Below are 12,912 nucleotides of genomic sequence, written 5' to 3'. Positions count from 1 at the left end.
ACCGTTTTTTGCAATTAAATCCAATAGTACCACCTAAATGACTCAATCTACTGTTACCAAAATTTATTCGGACACAAACAACCCACTTCACGTCTCCGGGCCCCGCCCTTCACCAAGTTTTCAAACTTAGGCCCAATGCGAAACCCATATATACATTGATCGTGCAATACTTGACAGGTGCGATCATACCAGCACTAATGCACCGGATCCCATCAGAACTCCGCAGTCAAGCGTGCTTGGGCGAGAGTAGTACTAGGATGGGTGACCTCCTGGGAAGTCATCGTGTTGTACCTCTTTTTTTTACGCCATTTTCATCACCATTTTTTGCAATTAAATCCAATAGTACGACCGAAATGACTCAAACTACTGTTACCGAAATTTATTTGGACAGAAACAACCCACTTCTCGTCCCCGGGCCCCGCGCCTCACCAAGTTTTCAAACTTAGGCCCAATGCGAAACCCATATATAAATTGATCGTGCAATACTTGACAGGTGCGATCATACTAGCACTAATGCACCGGATCCCATCAGAACTCCGCAGTTAAGCGTGCTTGGGCGAGAGTAGTACTAGGATGGGTAACCTCCTGGGAAGTCCTCGTGTTGCACCTCTTTTTTACGTTTTTTTCTTTTTTTTACGCCATTTTCATCACCGTTTTTTGGAAACGCCATTTTGATCACCGTTTTTTGCAATTAAATCCAATAGTACCACCTAAATGACCCAAACTACTTTTACCAAAATTTATTCGGACACAAACAACCCATTTCACGTCCTCAGGCCCCGCGCCTCACCAAGTTTTCAAACTTAGGCCCAATGCGAAATGCATATGTACACTGATGGTGCAATACTTGACATGTGAGACCATTCCAGCACCAATGCACCTTATCCCATTAAAACTCCGCAGTCAAGCGTGCTTGGGCGAGAGTAGTACTAGGATGGGTGACCTCCTGGGAAGTCCTCGTGTTGCATCTCTTTTTTACGTTTTTTTCTTTTTTTACGCCATTTTCAACACCGTTTTTTGCAATTAAATCCAATAGTACCACCTAAATGACTCAAACTACTGTTACCAAAATTTATTCGGACACAAACAACCCACTTCACGTCCCCGGGCCCCGCGCCTCACCAAGTTTTCAAACTTAGGCCCAATGCGAAACCCATATATACATTGATCGTGCAATACATGATAGGTGCGATCATACCAGCAATAATGCACCGGATCCCATCAGAACTCCGTAGTTAAGCGTGCTTGGGCGAGAGTAGTACTAGGGTGGGTGACCTCCTGGGAAGTCCTCGTGTTGCACCTCTCTTTTTTACGCCATTTTCATCACCGTTTTTTGCAATTAAATCCAATAGTACAACCTAAATGACTCAAACTACTGTTACCAAAATTTATTCCGACACAAACAACCCACTTCACGTCCTCGGGCCCTGCGCCTCACCAAGTTTTCAAACTTAGGCCCAATGCGAAACCCTTATATACATTGATCGTGCAATACTTGACAGGTGCGATCATACCAGCACTAATGCACTGGATCCCATCAGAATTCCGCAGTCAAGCGTGCTTGGGCGAAAGTAGTACTAGGATGGGTGACTTCCTGGAAAGTCCTCGGGTTACACCTCTTTTTTACGTTTTTTTCTTTTTTTTACGCCATTTTCATCACCGTTTTTTGCAATTAAATCCAATAGTACCACCTAAATGACTCAAACCACTGTTACCAAAATTTATTCGGACACAAAGAACCCACTTCACGTCCCCTGGCCCCGCGCCTCACCAAGTTTTCAAACTTAGGCCCAATGCGAAACCCATATATACATTGATCGTGCAATACTTGACAGGTCCGATCATACCAGCACTAATGCACCGGATCCCATCAGAACTCCGCAGTTAAACGTGCTTGGGCGGGAGTAGTACTAGGATGGGTGACCTCCTGGGAAGTCCTCGTGTGGCACCTCTTTTTTACGTAAATGACTCAAACTACTGTTACCAAAATTTATTCGGACACAAAAAACCCACTTCACGTCCCCGGGCCCCGCGCCTCACCAAGTTTTCAAACTTAGGCCCAATGCGAAACCCATATATACATTGATCGTGCAATACTTGACAAGTGCGATCATACCAGCACTAATGCACCGGATCCCATCAGAATTCCGCAGTTAAGCGTGCTTGGGCGGGAGTAGTACTAGGATGGGTGACCTCCTTGGAAGTCCTCGTGTTGCAACTCTTTTTTACGTAGATGACTCAAACTACTGTTACCAAAATTTATTCGGACACAAACAACCCACTTCACGTCCCCGGGCCCCGCGCCTCACCAAGTTTTCAAACTTAGGCCCAATGCGAAACCCATATATACATTAATCGTGCAATACTTGACAGGTGCGATCATACCAGCACTAATGCACCGGATCCCATCAGAACTCCGCAGTTAAGCGTGCTTGGGCGAGAGTAGTACTTGGATGGGTGACCTCCTGGGAAGTCCTCGTGTTGCACCTCGTTTTTACGTTTTTTTCTTTTTTTTACGCCATTTTCATCACCGTTTTTTGCAATTAAATCCAATAGTACCACCTAAATGACTCAAACTACTGTTACAAAAATTTATTCGGACAAAAACAACCCATTTCACGTCCTCAGGCCCCGCGCCTGACCAAGTTTTCAAACTTAGGCCCAATGCGAAATGCATATGTACACTGATGGTGCAATACTTGACATGTGCGACCATTCCAGCACCAATGCACCAGATCCCATTAAAACTCCGCAGTCAAGCGTGCTTGGGCGAGAGTAGTACTAGGATGGGTGACCTCCTGGGAAGTCCTCGTGTTGCACCTCTTTTTTACGTTTTTTTCTTTTTTTTAAGCCATTTTCATCACCGTTTTTTGCAATTAAATCCAATAGTACCACCTAAATGACTCAAACTACTGTTACCAAAATTTATTCGAACACAAACAACCCACTTCACGTCCCCGGGCCCCGCGCCTCACCAAGTTTTCAAACTTAGGGCCAATGCGAAACTCATATATACATTGATCGTGCAATACTTTACAGGTGCGATCATACCAGCACTAATGCACTGGATCCCATCAGAACTCCGTAGTCAAGCGTGCTTGGGCAAGAGTAGTACTACGATGGGTGACTTCGTGGGAAGTCCTCGTGTTGCACCTCTTTTTTACGTTTTTTTCTTTTTTTTACGCAATTTTCATCACCGTTTTTTGCAATTAAATCCAATAGTACCACCTAAATTACTCAAACTACTGTTACCAAAATTTATTCGGACACAAACAACCCACTTCACGTCCCCTGGCCCCGCGCCTCACCAAGTTTTCAAACTTAGGCCCAATGCGAAACCCATATATACATTGATCGTGCAATACTTGACAGGTGCGAACATACCAGCACTAATGCACTGGATCCCATCAGAACTCCGCAGTCAAGCGTGCTTGGGCGAGAGTAGTACTACGATGGGTGACTTCGTGGGAAGTCCTCGTGTTGCACTTCTTTTTTTTACGCCATTTTCATCACCGTCTTTTGCAATTAAATCCAATAGTACCACCTAAATGACTCAAACTACTGTTACCAAAATTTATTCGGACACAAACAACCCACTTCACGTCCCCGGGCCCCGTGCCTCACCAAGTTTTCAAGCTTAGGCCCAATGCGAAACCCATATGTACATTGATCGTGCAATACTTGACAGGTGCGATCATACCAGCACTAATGCACCGGATCTCATCAGAACTCCGCAGTGAAGCGTGCTTGGGCGAGAGTAGTACTAGGATGGGTGACCTCCGGGGAAGTCCTCGTGTTGCACCTCTTTTTTGACGTTTTTTTCTTTTTTTTACGCCATTTTCATCACCGTTTTTTGCAATTAAATCCAATAGTACCACCTAAATGACTCAAACTACTGTTACCAAAATATATTCGAACACAAACAACCCACTTCACGTCCCCGGGACCCGCGCCTCACAAAGTTCTCAAACTTAGGCCCAATGCGAAACCCATATATACACTGATGGTGCAATACTTGACATGTGCGACCATTCCAGCACCAATGCACCAGATCCCATTAAAACTCCGCAGTCAAGCGTGCTTGGGCGAGAGTAGTACTAGGATGGGTGACCTCCTGGGAAGTCCTCGTGTTGCACCTCTTTTTTACGTTTTTTTCTTTTTTTTAAGCCATTTTCATCACCGTTTTTTGCAATTAAATCCAATAGTACCACCTAAATGACTCAAACTACTGTTACCAAAATTTATTCGAACACAAACAACCCACTTCACGTCCCCGGGCCCCGCGCCTCACCAAGTTTTCAAACTTAGGCCCAATGCGAAACCCATATATACATTGATCGTGCAATACTTGACAGGTGCGATTATACCAGCATTAATGCACTGGATCCCATCAGAACTCCGCAGTCAAGTGTGCTTGGGCGAGAGTAGTACTAGGATGGGTGACTTCCTGGGAAGTCCTCGTGTTGCACCTCTTTTTTACGTTTTTTTCTTTTTTTTACGCCATTTTCATCACTGTTTTTTGCAATTAAATCCAATAGTACCACCTAAATGACTCAAACTACTGTTACCAAAATTTATTCGGACACAAACAACCCACTTCACGTCCCCGGGCCCCGCGCCTCACCAAGTTTTCAAACTTAGGCCCAATGCGAAACCCATATATACATTGATCGTGCAATACTTAACAGGTGTGATCATACCAGCACTAATGCACCGGATCCCATCAGAACTCCGCAGTTAAGCGTGCTTGGGCGAGAGTAGTACTAGGATGGGTGACCTCCTGGGAAGTCCTCGTGTTGCACCTCTTTTTTGACGTTTTTTCCTTTTTTTTACGCCATTTTCATCACCGTTTTTTGCAATTAAATCCAATAGTACCACCTAAATGACTCAAACTACTGTTACCAAAATTTATTCGGACACAAACAACCCACTTCACGACCCCGGGCCCCGCGCCTCACCAAGTTTTCAAACTTAGGCCCAATGCGAAACCCATATATACATTGATCGTGCAATACTTGACAGGTGCGATCATACCAACACTAATGCACTGGATCCCATCAGAACTCCGCAGTTAAACGTGCTTGGGCGGGAGTAGTACTAGGATGGGTGACCTCCTGGGAAGTCCTCGTGTGGCACCTCTTTTTTACGTAAATGACTCAAACTACTGTTACCAAAATTTATTCGGACACAAACAACCCACTTCACGTCCCCGGGCCCCGCGCCTCACCAAGTTTTCAAACTTAGGCCCAATGCGAAACCCATATATACATTGATCGTGCAATACTTGACAAGTGCGATCATACCAGCACTAATGCACCGGATCCCATCAGAATTCCGCAGTTAAGCGTGCTTGGGCGGGAGTAGTACTAGGATGGGTGACCTCCTTGGAAGTCCTCGTGTTGCACCTCTTTTTTACGTAAATGACTCAAACTACCCTTACCAAAATTTATTCGGACACAAACAACCCACTATACGTCCCTGGGCCCCGCGCCTCACCAAGTTTTCAAACTTAGGCCCAATTCGAAACCCATATATACATTGATCGTGCAATACTTGACAGGTGCGATCATACCAGCACTAATGCACCGGATCCCATCAGAATTCCGCACGATGGGTGACCTCCTGGCAAGTCCTCGTGTTGCACCTCTTTTTTACGTTTTTTTCTTTTTTTTTACGCCATTTTCATCACCGTTTTTTGCAATTAAATCCAATAGTACCACCTAAATGACCCAAACTACTGTTACCAAAATTTATTCGGACAAAAACAACCCATTTCACGTCCTCAGGCCCCGCGCCTGACCAAGTTTTCAAACTTAGGCCCAATGCGAAATGCATATGTACACTAATGGTGCAATACTTGACATGTGCGACCATTCCAGCATCAATGCACCAGATCCCATTAAAACTCCGCAGTCAAGCGTGCTTGGGCGAGAGTAGTACTAGGATTGGTGACCTCCTGGGAAGTCCTCGTGTTGCACCTCTTTTTTACGTTTTTTTCTTTTTTTTACGCCATTTTCATCACCATTTTTTGCAATTAAATCCAATAGTACCACCTAAATGACTCAAACTACTGTTACCAAAATTTATTCGAACACAAACAACCCACTTCACGTACCCTGGCCCCGCGCCTCACCAAGTTTTCAAACTCAGGCCCAATACGAAACCCATATATACATTGATCGTGCAATACTTGACAGGTGCGATCATACCAGCACTAATGCACCGGATCCCATCAGAACTCCGCAGTTAAGCGTGCTTGGGCGAGAGTAGTACTAGGATGGGTGACCTCCTGGGAAGTCCTCGTGTTGCACCTCTATTTTACGTTTTTTTCTTTTTTTTTACGCCATTTTCATCACCGTTTTTTGCAATTAAATCCAATAGTACCACCTAAATGACTCAAACTACTGTTACCAAAATATATTCGGACACAAACAACCCACTTCACGTCCCCGGGCCCCGCGCCTCACCAAGTTTTCAAACTTAGGCCCAATGCGAAACCCATATATACATTGATCGTGCAATACTTGACAGGTGCGATCATACCAGCACTAATGCACCGGATCCCATCAGAACTCCGCAGTTAAGCGTGCTTGGGCGAGAGTAGTACTAGGATGGGTGACCTCTTGGGAAGTCCTCGTGTTGCACCTCTTTTTTGACGTTTTTTCCTTTTTTTTACGCCATTTTCATCACCGTTTTTTGCAATTAAATCCAATAGTACCACCTAAATGACTCAAACTACTGTTACCAAAATTTATTCGGACACAAACAACCCACTTCACGACCCCGGGCCCCGCGCCTCACCAAGTTTTCAAACTTAGGCCCAATGCGAAACCCATATATACATTGATCGTGCAATACTTGACAGGTGCGATCATACCAGCACTAATGCACCGGATCCCATCAGAACTCCGCAGTTAAACGTGCTTGGGCGGGAGTAGTACTAGGATGGGTGACCTCCTGGGAAGTCCTCGTGTGGCACCTCTTTTTTACGTAAATGACTCAAACTACTGTTACCAAAATTTATTCGGACACAAACAACCCACTTCACGTCCCCGGGCCCCGCGCCTCACCAAGTTTTCAAACTTAGGCCCAATGCGAAACCCATATATACATTGATCACGCAATACTTGACAAGTGCGATCATACCAGCACTAATGCACCGGATCCCATCAGAATTCCACAGTTAAGCGTGCTTGGGCGGGAGTAGTACTAGGATGGGTGACCTCCTTGGAAGTCCTCGTGTTGCACCTCTTTTTCACGTAAATGACTCAAACTACTCTTACCAAAATTTATTCGGACACAAACAACCCACTTCACGTTCCCGGGCCCCGCGCCTCACCAAGTTTTCAAACTTAGGCCCAATTCGAAACCCATATATACATTGATCGTGCAATACTTGACAGGTGCGATCATACCAGCACTAATGCACCGGATCCCATCAGAATTCCGCACGATGGGTGACCTCCTGGGAAGTCCTCGTGTTGCACCTCTTTTTTACGTTTTTTTCTTTTTTTTTATGCCATTTTCATCACCGTTTTTTGCAATTAAATCCAATAGTACCACCTAAATAACCCAAACTACTGTTACCAAAATTTATTCGGACAAAAACAACCCATTTCACGTCCTCAGGCCCCGCGCCTGACCAAGTTTTCAAACTTAGGCCCAATGCGAAATGCATATGTACACTAATGGTGCAATACTTGACATGTGCGACCATTCCAGCACCAATGCACCAGATCCCATTAAAACTCTGCAGTCAAGCGTGCTTGGGCGAGAGTAGTACTAGGATGGGTGACCTCCTGAAAAGTCCTCGTGTTGCACCTCTTTTTTACGTTTTTTTTCTTTTTTTTTACGCCATTTTCATCACCATTTTTTGCAATTAAATCCAATAGTACCACCTAAATGACTCAAACTACTGTTACCAAAATTTATTCGAACACAAACAACCCACTTCACGTCCCCTGGCCCCGCGCCTCACCAAGTTTTCAAACTCAGGCCCAATGCGAAACCCATATATACATTGATCGTGCAATACTTGACAGGTGCGATCATACCAGCACTAATGCACCGGATCCCATCAGAACTCCGCAGTTAAGCGTGCTTGGGCGAGACTAGTACTAGGATGGATGACCTCCTGGGAAGTCCTCGTGTTGCACCTCTATTTTACGTTTTTTTCTTTTTTTTACGCCATTTTCATCACCGTTTTTTGCAATTAAATCCAATAGTACCACCTAAATGACTCAAACTACTGTTACCAAAATTTATTCGGACACAAACAACCCACTTCACGTCCCCTGGCCCCGCGCCTCACCAAGTTTTCAAACTTAGGCCCAATGCGAAACCCATATATACATTGATCGTGCAATACTTGACAGGTGCGATCATACCAGCACTAATGCACCGGATCCCATCAAAACTCCGCAGTTAAACGTGCTTGGGCGGGAGTAGTACTAGGATGGGTGACCTCCTGGGAAGTCCTCGTGTGGCACATCTTTTTTACGTAAATGACTCAAACTACTGTTACCAAAATTTATTCGGACACAAACAACCCACTTCACGTCCCCGGGCCCCGCGCCTCACCAAGTTTTCAAACTTAGGCCCAATGCGAAACCCATATATACATTGATCGTGCAATACTTGACAGGTGCGATCATACCAGCACTAATGCACCGGATCCCATCAGAATTCCGCACGATGGGTGACCTCCTGGGAAGTCCTCGTGTTGCACCTCTTTTTTACGTTTTTTTCTTTTTTTTACGCCATTTTCATCACCGTTTTTTGCAATTAAATCCAATAGTACCACCTAAATGGCCTAAACTACTGTTACCAAAATTTATTCGGACAAAAACAACCCATTTCACGTCCTCAGGCCCCGCGCCTGACCAAGTTTTCAAACTTAGGCCCAATGCGAAATGCATATGTACACTGATGGTGCAATACTTGACATGTGCGACCATTCCAGCACCAATGCACCAGATCCCATTAAAACTCCGCAGTCAAGCGTGCTTGGGCGAGAGTAGTACTAGGATGGGTGACCTCCTGGGAAGTCCTCGTGTTGCACCTCTTTTTTACGTTTTTTTCTTTTTTTTACGCCATTTTCATCACCGTTTTTTGCAATTAAATCCAATAGTACCACCTAAATGACTCAAACTACTGTTACCAAAATTTATTCGAACACAAACAACCCACTTCACGTCCCCGGGCCCCGCGCCTCACCAAGTTTTCAAACTTAAGGCCAATGCGAAACTCATATATACATTGATCGTGCAATACTTTACAGGTGCGATCATACCAGCACTAATGCACTGGATCCCATCAGAACTCCGTAGTCAAGCGTGCTTGGGCGAGAGTAGTACTACGATGGGTGACTTCGTTGGAAGTCCTCGTGTTGCACCTCTTATTTACGTTTTTTTCTTTTTTTTACGCCATTTTCATCACCGTTTTTTGCAATTAAATCCAATAGTACCACCTAAATGACTCAAACTACTGTTACCAAAATTTATTCGAACACAAACAACCCACTTCACGTCCCCTGGCCCCACGCCTCACCAAGTTTTCAAACTTAGGCCCAATGCGAAACCCATATATACATTGATCGTGCAATACTTGACAGGTGCGATCATACCAGTACTAATGCACTGGATCCCATCAGAACTCCGCAGTCAAGCGTGCTTGGGCGAGAGTAGTACTACGATGGGTGACTTCGTGGGAAGTCCTCGTGTTGCACCTCTTTTTTTTACGCCATTTTCATCACCGTCTTTTGCAATTAAATCCAATAGTACCACCTAAATGACTCAAACTACTGTTACCAAAATTTATTCGGACACAAACAACCCACTTCACGTCCCCGGTCCCCGCGCCTCACCATGTTTTCAAACTTAGGCCCAATGCGAAACCCATATATACATTGATCGTGCAATACTTGACAGGTGCGATCATACCAGCACTAATGCACCGGATCCCATCAGAACTCCGCAGTAAAGCGTGCTTGGGCGAGAGTAGTACTAGGATGGGTGACCTCCAGGGAAGTCCTCGTGTTGCACCTCTTTTTTGACGTTTTTTTCTTTTTTTTACGCCATTTTCATCACCGTTTTTTCAATTAAATCCAATAGTACCACCTAAATGACTCAAACTACTGTTACCAAAATATATTCGGACACAAACAACCCACTTCACGTCCCCGGGCCCCGCGCCTCACCAAGTTTTCAAACTTAGGCCCAATGCGAAACCCATATATACATTGATCGTGCAATACTTGACAGGTGCGATCATACCAGCACTAATGCACCGGATCCCATCAGAATTCCGCACGATGGGTGACCTCCTCGGAAGTCCTCGTGTTGCACCTCTTTTTTACGTTTTTTTCTTTTTTTTACGCCATTTTCATCACCGTTTTTTGCAATTAAATCCAATAGTAGCACCTAAATGACCCAAACTACTGTTACCAAAATTTATGCGGACACAAACAACCCATTTCACGTCCCCTGGCCCCGCGCCTCACCAAGTTTTCAAACTTAGGCCCAATGCGAAACCCATATATACATTGATCGTGCACTACTTGACAGGTGCGATCATACCAGCACTAATGCACCGGATCCCATCAGAACTCCGCAGTTAAACGTGCTTGGGCGGGAGTAGTACTAGGATGGGTGACCTCCTGGGAAGTCCTCGTGTGGCACCTCTTTTTTACGTAAATGACTCAAACTACTGTTACCAAAATTTATTCGGACACAAACAACCCACTTCACGTCCCCGGGCCCCGCGCCTCACCAAGTTTTCAAACTTAGGCCCAATGCGAAACCCATATATACATTGATCGTGCAATACTTGACAGGTGCGATCATACCAGCACTAATGCACCGGATCCCATCAGAATTCCGCACGATGGGTGACCTCCTCGGAAGTCCTCGTGTTGCACCTCTTTTTTACGTTTTTTTCTTTTTTTTACGCCATTTTCATCACCGTTTTTTGCAATTAAATCCAATAGTAGCACCTAAATGACCCAAACTACTGTTACCAAAATTTATGCGGACACAAACAACCCATTTCACGTCCCCTGGCCCCGCGCCTCACCAAGTTTTCAAACTTAGGCCCAATGCGAAACCCATATATACATTGATCGTGCAATACTTGACAGGTGCGATCATACCAGCACTAATGCACCGGATCCCATCAGAACTCCGCAGTTAAACGTGCTTGGGCGGGAGTAGTACTAGGATGGGTGACCTCCTGGGAAGTCCTCGTGTGGCACCTCTTTTTTACGTAAATGACTCAAACTACTGTTACCAAAATTTATTCGGACACAAACAACCCACTTCACGTCCCCGGGCCCCGCGCCTCACCAAGTTTTCAAACTTAGGCCCAATGCGAAACCCATATATACATTGATCGTGCAATACTTGACAAGTGCGATCATACCAGCACTAATGCACCGGATCCCATCAGAATTCCGCAGTTAAGCGTGCTTGGGCGGGAGTAGTACTAGGATGGGTGACCTCCTTGGAAGTCCTCGTGTTGCACCTCTTTTTTACGTAAATGACTCAAACTACTCTTACCAAAATTTATTCGGACACAAACAACCCACTTCACGTCCCCGGGCCCCGTGCCTCACCAAGTTTTCAAACTTAGGCCCAATGCGAAACCCATATATACATTGATCGTGCAATACTTGAGAGGTGCGATCATACCAGCACTAATGCACCGGATCCCATCAGAATTCCGCACGATGGGTGACCTCCTGGGAAGTCCTCGTGTTTCACCTCTTTTTTACGTTTTTTTTCTTTTTTTTACGCCATTTTCATCATCGTTTTTTGCAATTAAATCCAATAGTACCACCTAAATGACCCAAACTACTGTTACCAAAATTTATTCGGACAAAAACAACCCATTTCACGTCCTCAGGCCCCGCGCCTGACCAAGTTTTCAAACTTAGGCCCAATGCGAAATGCATATGTACACTGATGGTGCAATACTTGACATGTGCGACCATTCCAGCACCAATGCACCAGATCCCATTAAAACTCCGCAGTCAAGCGTGCTTGGGCGAGAGTAGTACTAGGATGGGTGACCTCCTGGGAAGTCCTCGTGTTGCACCTTTTTTTTACGTTTTTTTCTTTTTTTTACGCCATTTTCATCACTGTTTTTTGCAATTAAATCCAATAGTACCACCTAAATGACTCAAACTACTGTTACCAAAATTTATTCGAACACAAACAACCCACTTCACGTCCCCGGGCCCCGCGCCTCACCAAGTTTTCAAACTTAGGGCCAATGCGAAACTCATATATACATTGATCGTGCAATACTTTACAGGTGCGATCATACCAGCACTAATGCACTGGATCCCATCAGAACTCCGTAGTCAAGCGTGCTTGGGCGAGAGTAGTACTACGATGGGTGACTTCGTTGGAAGTCCTCGTGTTGCACCTCTTATTTACGTTTTTTTCTTTTTTTTACGCCATTTTCATCACCGTTTTTTGCAATTAAATCCAATAGTACCACCTAAATGACTCAAACTACTGTTACCAAAATTTATTCGAACACAAACAACCCACTTCACATCCCCTGGCCCCGCGCCTCACCAAGTTTTCAAACTTAGGCCCAATGCGAAACCCATATATACATTGATCGTGCAATACTTGACAGGTGCGATCATACCAGCACTAATGCACTGGATCCCATCGGAACTCCGCAGTCAAGCGTGCTTGGGCGAGAGTAGTACTACGATGGGTGACTTCGTGGGAAGTCCTCGTGTTGCACCTCTTTTTTTTACGCCATTTTCATCACCGTCTTTTGCAATTAAATCCAATAGTACCACCTAAATGACTCAAACTACTGTTACCAAAATTTATTCGCACACAAACAACCCACTTCACGTCCCCGGTCCCCGCGCCTCACCAAGTTTTCAAACTT

The 12,912-nt window shown here is 45.0% G+C and overlaps 25 non-coding genes and 10 pseudogenes across 25 annotated transcripts; all 35 read left to right on the top strand.

Annotated features, from left to right (window-relative positions):
- Nucleotides 1-175: 175 nt before the first annotated feature.
- Nucleotides 176-294, top strand: LOC114167823 (5S ribosomal RNA). The gene has a single exon (XR_003600433.2). It is a non-coding gene; the product is annotated as a 5S ribosomal RNA (ribosomal RNA).
- A 197-nt stretch (nt 295-491) lies between these two features.
- LOC114167808 (5S ribosomal RNA) lies at nt 492-610 on the top strand. Its single transcript, XR_003600420.2, has one exon. It is a non-coding gene; the product is annotated as a 5S ribosomal RNA (ribosomal RNA).
- Nucleotides 611-852: 242 nt separating this feature from the next.
- On the top strand, nt 853-971 carry LOC114167828 (5S ribosomal RNA; annotated as a pseudogene).
- A 213-nt stretch (nt 972-1,184) lies between these two features.
- On the top strand, nt 1,185-1,303 carry LOC114167834 (5S ribosomal RNA). Its single transcript, XR_003600444.2, has one exon. It is a non-coding gene; the product is annotated as a 5S ribosomal RNA (ribosomal RNA).
- Nucleotides 1,304-1,500: 197 nt separating this feature from the next.
- On the top strand, nt 1,501-1,619 carry LOC114167812 (5S ribosomal RNA; annotated as a pseudogene).
- A 214-nt stretch (nt 1,620-1,833) lies between these two features.
- Nucleotides 1,834-1,952, top strand: LOC114167822 (5S ribosomal RNA). The gene has a single exon (XR_003600432.2). It is a non-coding gene; the product is annotated as a 5S ribosomal RNA (ribosomal RNA).
- A 150-nt stretch (nt 1,953-2,102) lies between these two features.
- On the top strand, nt 2,103-2,221 carry LOC146883171 (5S ribosomal RNA). Its single transcript, XR_014985666.1, has one exon. It is a non-coding gene; the product is annotated as a 5S ribosomal RNA (ribosomal RNA).
- Nucleotides 2,222-2,371: 150 nt separating this feature from the next.
- LOC146883170 (5S ribosomal RNA) lies at nt 2,372-2,490 on the top strand. The gene has a single exon (XR_014985856.1). It is a non-coding gene; the product is annotated as a 5S ribosomal RNA (ribosomal RNA).
- Nucleotides 2,491-2,704: 214 nt separating this feature from the next.
- On the top strand, nt 2,705-2,823 carry LOC146883169 (5S ribosomal RNA; annotated as a pseudogene).
- A 214-nt stretch (nt 2,824-3,037) lies between these two features.
- On the top strand, nt 3,038-3,156 carry LOC146883168 (5S ribosomal RNA). The gene has a single exon (XR_014985665.1). It is a non-coding gene; the product is annotated as a 5S ribosomal RNA (ribosomal RNA).
- Nucleotides 3,157-3,370: 214 nt separating this feature from the next.
- LOC146883167 (5S ribosomal RNA) lies at nt 3,371-3,489 on the top strand. The gene has a single exon (XR_014985664.1). It is a non-coding gene; the product is annotated as a 5S ribosomal RNA (ribosomal RNA).
- A 197-nt stretch (nt 3,490-3,686) lies between these two features.
- Nucleotides 3,687-3,805, top strand: LOC146883166 (5S ribosomal RNA). The gene has a single exon (XR_014985598.1). It is a non-coding gene; the product is annotated as a 5S ribosomal RNA (ribosomal RNA).
- A 215-nt stretch (nt 3,806-4,020) lies between these two features.
- On the top strand, nt 4,021-4,139 carry LOC146883165 (5S ribosomal RNA; annotated as a pseudogene).
- A 214-nt stretch (nt 4,140-4,353) lies between these two features.
- On the top strand, nt 4,354-4,472 carry LOC146883164 (5S ribosomal RNA). The gene has a single exon (XR_014985661.1). It is a non-coding gene; the product is annotated as a 5S ribosomal RNA (ribosomal RNA).
- Nucleotides 4,473-4,686: 214 nt separating this feature from the next.
- Nucleotides 4,687-4,805, top strand: LOC146883163 (5S ribosomal RNA). Its single transcript, XR_014985861.1, has one exon. It is a non-coding gene; the product is annotated as a 5S ribosomal RNA (ribosomal RNA).
- A 215-nt stretch (nt 4,806-5,020) lies between these two features.
- Nucleotides 5,021-5,139, top strand: LOC146883162 (5S ribosomal RNA). Its single transcript, XR_014985660.1, has one exon. It is a non-coding gene; the product is annotated as a 5S ribosomal RNA (ribosomal RNA).
- A 150-nt stretch (nt 5,140-5,289) lies between these two features.
- On the top strand, nt 5,290-5,408 carry LOC146883161 (5S ribosomal RNA). The gene has a single exon (XR_014985653.1). It is a non-coding gene; the product is annotated as a 5S ribosomal RNA (ribosomal RNA).
- A 454-nt stretch (nt 5,409-5,862) lies between these two features.
- LOC146883160 (5S ribosomal RNA) lies at nt 5,863-5,981 on the top strand (annotated as a pseudogene).
- A 214-nt stretch (nt 5,982-6,195) lies between these two features.
- On the top strand, nt 6,196-6,314 carry LOC146883159 (5S ribosomal RNA). The gene has a single exon (XR_014985854.1). It is a non-coding gene; the product is annotated as a 5S ribosomal RNA (ribosomal RNA).
- Nucleotides 6,315-6,529: 215 nt separating this feature from the next.
- LOC146883158 (5S ribosomal RNA) lies at nt 6,530-6,648 on the top strand. Its single transcript, XR_014985857.1, has one exon. It is a non-coding gene; the product is annotated as a 5S ribosomal RNA (ribosomal RNA).
- Nucleotides 6,649-6,863: 215 nt separating this feature from the next.
- LOC146883157 (5S ribosomal RNA) lies at nt 6,864-6,982 on the top strand. Its single transcript, XR_014985523.1, has one exon. It is a non-coding gene; the product is annotated as a 5S ribosomal RNA (ribosomal RNA).
- Nucleotides 6,983-7,132: 150 nt separating this feature from the next.
- Nucleotides 7,133-7,251, top strand: LOC146883156 (5S ribosomal RNA; annotated as a pseudogene).
- Nucleotides 7,252-7,705: 454 nt separating this feature from the next.
- LOC146883155 (5S ribosomal RNA) lies at nt 7,706-7,824 on the top strand (annotated as a pseudogene).
- A 216-nt stretch (nt 7,825-8,040) lies between these two features.
- LOC146883154 (5S ribosomal RNA) lies at nt 8,041-8,159 on the top strand. The gene has a single exon (XR_014986086.1). It is a non-coding gene; the product is annotated as a 5S ribosomal RNA (ribosomal RNA).
- A 214-nt stretch (nt 8,160-8,373) lies between these two features.
- Nucleotides 8,374-8,492, top strand: LOC146883153 (5S ribosomal RNA; annotated as a pseudogene).
- Nucleotides 8,493-8,945: 453 nt separating this feature from the next.
- On the top strand, nt 8,946-9,064 carry LOC146883152 (5S ribosomal RNA; annotated as a pseudogene).
- A 214-nt stretch (nt 9,065-9,278) lies between these two features.
- LOC146883151 (5S ribosomal RNA) lies at nt 9,279-9,397 on the top strand. The gene has a single exon (XR_014985663.1). It is a non-coding gene; the product is annotated as a 5S ribosomal RNA (ribosomal RNA).
- A 214-nt stretch (nt 9,398-9,611) lies between these two features.
- Nucleotides 9,612-9,730, top strand: LOC146883150 (5S ribosomal RNA). The gene has a single exon (XR_014985656.1). It is a non-coding gene; the product is annotated as a 5S ribosomal RNA (ribosomal RNA).
- Nucleotides 9,731-9,927: 197 nt separating this feature from the next.
- LOC146883149 (5S ribosomal RNA) lies at nt 9,928-10,046 on the top strand. The gene has a single exon (XR_014986093.1). It is a non-coding gene; the product is annotated as a 5S ribosomal RNA (ribosomal RNA).
- Nucleotides 10,047-10,563: 517 nt separating this feature from the next.
- On the top strand, nt 10,564-10,682 carry LOC146883148 (5S ribosomal RNA). Its single transcript, XR_014985522.1, has one exon. It is a non-coding gene; the product is annotated as a 5S ribosomal RNA (ribosomal RNA).
- Nucleotides 10,683-11,135: 453 nt separating this feature from the next.
- On the top strand, nt 11,136-11,254 carry LOC146883147 (5S ribosomal RNA). Its single transcript, XR_014985521.1, has one exon. It is a non-coding gene; the product is annotated as a 5S ribosomal RNA (ribosomal RNA).
- A 150-nt stretch (nt 11,255-11,404) lies between these two features.
- LOC146883146 (5S ribosomal RNA) lies at nt 11,405-11,523 on the top strand. The gene has a single exon (XR_014985652.1). It is a non-coding gene; the product is annotated as a 5S ribosomal RNA (ribosomal RNA).
- Nucleotides 11,524-11,977: 454 nt separating this feature from the next.
- On the top strand, nt 11,978-12,096 carry LOC146883145 (5S ribosomal RNA; annotated as a pseudogene).
- Nucleotides 12,097-12,310: 214 nt separating this feature from the next.
- On the top strand, nt 12,311-12,429 carry LOC146883144 (5S ribosomal RNA). Its single transcript, XR_014985662.1, has one exon. It is a non-coding gene; the product is annotated as a 5S ribosomal RNA (ribosomal RNA).
- Nucleotides 12,430-12,643: 214 nt separating this feature from the next.
- Nucleotides 12,644-12,762, top strand: LOC146883143 (5S ribosomal RNA). The gene has a single exon (XR_014985655.1). It is a non-coding gene; the product is annotated as a 5S ribosomal RNA (ribosomal RNA).
- The last annotated feature ends 150 nt before the right edge of the window (nt 12,763-12,912 follow it).

The sequence above is a fragment of the Vigna unguiculata genome, chromosome 10 (assembly GCF_037176805.1).
Source record: "Vigna unguiculata cultivar grain cowpea cultivar isolate G323 ecotype 2 chromosome 10, ASM3717680v1, whole genome shotgun sequence".
Lineage (NCBI taxonomy): Eukaryota > Viridiplantae > Streptophyta > Magnoliopsida > Fabales > Fabaceae > Vigna > Vigna unguiculata.
Note: the sequence above shows the minus strand (reverse complement) of the source record. Positions and strands in the feature narration are given on the sequence as shown.